Consider the following 5,000-nt stretch of genomic DNA (forward strand, 5'->3'; position numbering starts at 1 on the left):
CGACCTCCACGCCAGCCAGGCCAGCAAGGGTCGGCCTCCACCACCACCACCACCACCCTGCTCGCGCACCAACCGCTGACTAGTGACCCAATGGCTTCCTCGATGACTGGCTGCAGCGGCTGGCAAGGGGAGGCGGGGAAAAAGCAAGGGGGAGGTCCAGAGGGAAATCTGTGGCACACCAAGTCTGAAGAAACAGGTGTGGCGAGAAGTATGAAGAAAGACAGGTGTGCTAGGGTTAGTTTGGGAGGCGAGGAAAGGAGGAGATATGGATTGGAAGGAGGGTGTGTGTGTCAGAGTAAAAATGGAAGTGGAAGATTGTGGAAGGAAAAAGAAAGATAACAGTGGGCTGATGTGGAGAGGAAATTGTGGGATGGGGATGTGAAGCAACAGATATAGAGTGGTGTGGAGAGAGTGTGGAAGAAAAGATAGAGAGACGCTGCTTGCAGTAAATGGTAACCAGGCACGGATATCTCTGGTAATGCTTCCAAACAAACCTACTGTTCTACACGTAGCGAGGGTGGTAAAGGGCTACAAAAATTTAGAGGGAAAAGAGAAAAGAAAAACTTTTAATGGCTACTCCTCATAAAAGTGGACTATTCAAATATGTAACTATTAAAATATATCTCAAGCTGATAGAATTCCAATTATTACTTCAATCTTTCATCGTACACTTCCCGAAATGCGTAATAATCCCACCTCAATAAACGAAGCTTTCACACAGGCGTCCTCGTAACGCGCCACAAATGGGGACAGTTTTGCAACAAACACTCGTCCCTACTCTCTCTTTCTCACATAGAAAACCTGCGAGTGGGTGGCCGTGTTACGTGAGTTTCCGGAAAAAAAATAAATAAAAGTTTACCCATCTCAACACCCCAAGCTAATATCCATTTATAATGACGTGCATCCCCGTTGCGTACGTATACTTTCACAAAAAGAAAATGTTTACCTATCCCAGCACCCCAGAAACTAATATCCATAAGGTAACTCAACTCAAAATAATCTGGCAGTACACAACACGGAAAAGTGGTTACAATTTAGTGCAGGCTTGCTCCGGGCGACGCACACTGCAAGCAAAACTCCTCCAAACTTTCATTTTTAAAGCCATCTTCAGGATAACTTTTAAGAACGCAAACATCACACACAAGTTGTACAGTATGTCTTTGATAAGAACACTTTAACCAGTTTCAATATTTATGTATTAAGAGTTCACATAATTTTGCTTACTATCCTTCTATAAATTAATTAACAAAAACAGAACTCATAAGAATGAAATCACCGTAATTTTCTCCTCTTAGCCAAACCACAACTTATTTACATTCACAAGTATTCGCCTAAACTTGTTCTAACCTGACATCACGACGCATAAGTCCACAGCTCAGTGTTCTGCAAACTGAGGCAAAGCACCAGACTGAGGGAGGGACTGTGGACGGAGAGATGTGGGAGGCGTGATTAATTGATCAAGTTGAGGCGTAGCAACAACAGACATGGAAGGAATGATGTAGGGGAGGAAGAGGAGGAGGAGGAGGAGGAGGAGGAGGAGGAGGAGGAGGAGGAGGAGGAGGGGGAGGAGGCCAAGAGGAGTCACAGAAAACGTTCAGGAGGTAATGGAGAGAAAGGAGAAAGGAATGTAGGGAAACTCGCGTGGAGTAATGGAGGGGAAGGCGTGGAGGGAACCCATAACTCAACACGGTATATTCAACACGGACAAACGAGAAGATCATCGCACGCCAGCAACACGTCGCCACGCCGAGCCAGTGGCGTCATTCCTACACACTCACGTGTTTGGCTGCCGAAAGTTACGTCATCTTCCCAACAGCCAATCACCGCAGCCCTTCTGGAGAGGAGGGTGGGAAAATACACAAAAAAGAGCCTGATTCTAAGTAAACCCGTCAACTAAACTTATCCGAAATAGAATAAAAAAAAATAAATGAGAAAGAACTGATGATTATGAAGAGGAGGAATAACGGAAAAAAAAGAAGGAACATAAAAAAAGGAAGAAAGAGGAAAAGACAAAAAAATGGCTCGACTTTTGAGTAAACACGATAAATTTATTAGAATTCAAGGCGGAGAGAGATAATGAGACAACGAGGAGCTACCTTGTGTAAGTCAACGTGTCTTTTACAGTCATCTTTTTCTCTGACATTTTTATGTTACGAAGCAGAGAGGCAGCAGAGGATAAGGAGAGAACAGGATAAAGAAAGGGAGGAAGAAACAAAGGCTGAAAGACACGTAGGAAAAAAAAGCAAGATAAAAAAAGGGAGGCAAAGAAAGTAAAACTGAGAGAGAGAGAGAGAGAGAGAGAGAGAGAGAGAGAGAGAGAGAGAGAGAGAGAGAGAGAGAGAGAGAGAGAGAGAGAGAGAGAGAGAGAGAGAGAGAGAGAGAGAGAGAGAGAGCAAAAATGCGTTGGAGCCATGGCCTATTGATGGTGATTTCAAGAGTGTCAAGAGGGAACTAACGAGGTGATGGATGGAAGTAACCAAAGGGAGCATCAACCGTAGCCCTCTTCACCGTTCAGGGGAAAAAAATAGGGGTAAAAATTAAAAGATAAAAAAAGTACTCACCTGTGGAAGGAAGATCTTGTCTCAGGTTCGTACATTTCCTGGCAAAAGAAAGAAAAGGAAAAAATAATAAGGGTAGGATATATTTTTTTTATTTTATCTCACGTGACTGATCAATGTTTATATTTCTACCTGAATTAATTACGTAAATATTACAAGGAGAAAACGGAAAATAAAAACAAATCCTCACCACTGAAAGGAATATCTCGTCTCAGGTTCATACTTTCCCTAATAAAAAAGAAAATAGGGAAGGAAAGGATAAAGTGAAGATATAATTTCTTATCTTACATAAGTGATTAATAGCTATTATTATTTTGACCCGGATTAATTAAGTAAATATAAAGAAGGTAATAATATTAAGCTGAAATTTAATGAACGTTACACTGAATTCAGAATTTGGTCGATTTCTGAGAATTTTGCATATTTTTTAACCCCCTCTCTCTCTCTCTCTCTCTCTCTCTCTCTCTCTCTCTCTCTCTCTCTCTCTCTCTCTCTCTCTCTCTGTGTGTGTGTGTGTGTGTGTGTGTGTGTGTGTGTGTGTGTGTGTGTGTGTGTGTGTGTGTGTGTGTGTGTGTGTGTGTGTGTGTGTGTGTGTGTGTGTGTGTGTGTGTGTGTATGTGTGTGTGTGTGTATCTGTCTCACGGGTAGGGCAGATAACTAAGTCCCCATGAAATCACCGAGCCAATATAATCCTGCCTTCCTCTATCCCATTCCCTTCCTAGGCCGGAGCTTAAGGAGACGCCGCGTTCATGAGAGAAGGGGAAGGAACGGCAACATTCAAATGATCCCGTACAGCAAAAAATGTTATAGCGAAGGGACCAGAGAGAGAGAGAGAGAGAGAGAGAGAGAGAGAGAGAGAGAGAGAGAGAGAGAGAGAGAGAGAGAGAGAGAGAGAGAGAGAGAGAGAGAGAGAGAGAGAGAGAGAGAGAGAGTGAGAGAGAGAGAGTATTATTGTACATTGCCACAGATTTAGGTTAGATTTAAGACTTAAGCGATAAAATTTTTCGTAAGGCGTATCTGAGATTTAAGAGAGAGAGAGAGAGAGAGAGAGAGAGAGAGAGAGAGAGAGAGAGAGAGAGAGAGAGAGAGAGAGAGAGAGAGAGAGAGAGAGAGAGAGAGAGAGAGAGCTATACTCCCTCCCCTCAGCCACTTTATGATAGCCCCATATCATGCTACCCTCCGTTTGTTCCCTTATCCCACGCTCATATTCATAACAGCCTCTCTACTCTCCTGCCGCTTTGCCCCTCCCCTCCCCTCCCCTCCCCTTCCTTTACCTTACCATCTCTTTCCTCATCGCTCTTACCACCACCACCACAGCAACAACTACTATTATTGCTACTACAACTACTAGTACTGTTATTACCACCACTGCCACTACCACCACTACCATTACCACTAGTGCAACAACAACAACGACAACAACAACAAACAACAACAACAACAACAACAACGACGACAACAACAGCAACAACAACTAATAATAATAATAATAATAATAATAATAATAATAATAATAATAATAATAATACCACTTCTACTACTACTACTACTTCCTCTATTACTACATTTTATATAATATGTGAATGAGGCGACGCAAGGACACGAAGGGGAAAAAATTACTACTGCAGTTACTACTACTACTACTACTACTACTACTACTACTACTAGTAGTAGTAGTAGTACTTCGGAAACGATCTACTTCTAACACCGCCACTAAAGGGGAAAGAAGGTAGAAAGAAGAAAAGAAAGAAGAGTTTTAAGATTGAAGAGAAAAGGGAGAAAGAAGAACAAAAGAAATGCAGTGTTATAGAAGGGAAGAACAAAAAGAAAAAAAAACAAAGAGATGAAAGACGAGAGAGAGAGAGAGAGAGAGAGAGAGAGAGAGAGAGAGAGAGAGAGAGAGAGAGAGAGAGAGAGAGAGAGAGAGAGAGAGAGAGAGAGAGAGAGAGAGCGCAAAGAGGAGACAGACTACTATGAAGTACAATACTGAAGGAATATTTCATAACAGTATTAACAATTTGATCAACTAAAAGAATACACTTTGATGCAGCGGAATGGAAGTAATTCGTAATATTCCCCCAAAAAATAAGGTCATTTCATGAAGGATCTCAATAATTTAGATACTGGTAAGTTTCTTCATCTAATAAATAAAAAATAAAAAAATAGACAGAGGAAAATCCAGAAACACCGAGATATCTATGCACGGCCGGTATTGATTTGCTTGTCGCTTCCATTCACTGGCTATTGAACACACAGTCAATGGCTCACTCGATAATGCAAATGTTGCGTGAAGAAAAAAACAGGTGATTTTTGCCTCTTGATGTTTGGAGACGAGATTGGATTTGATGGAACATGATGATATAAAAAATGTTAAACTGACTGACAAAACTTTTACGTCTTGTGCTTTTCATCACGTAATGGTGAACTTGCTGAGCCGGAGAG

At 41.8% G+C, this 5,000-nt stretch overlaps 1 long non-coding RNA gene across 1 annotated transcript in view; it reads right to left on the bottom strand.

Annotated features, from left to right (window-relative positions):
* Positions 1–1,082: 1,082 nt before the first annotated feature.
* LOC135103880 (uncharacterized) overlaps positions 1,083–5,000 on the bottom strand; it is an 85,664-nt gene continuing 81,746 nt past the window's right edge. The window contains exons 3-4 of the long non-coding RNA XR_010270229.1: positions 2,562–2,599; positions 1,083–1,834 (exon numbers count right to left, since the gene is read on the bottom strand). This is a non-coding gene — a long non-coding RNA (uncharacterized LOC135103880). The remainder of the gene's footprint in view (positions 1,835–2,561; positions 2,600–5,000) is intronic.

This window comes from Scylla paramamosain, chromosome 9 (genome assembly GCF_035594125.1).
Source record: "Scylla paramamosain isolate STU-SP2022 chromosome 9, ASM3559412v1, whole genome shotgun sequence".
NCBI classification, from domain to species: Eukaryota; Metazoa; Arthropoda; class Malacostraca; order Decapoda; family Portunidae; genus Scylla; species Scylla paramamosain.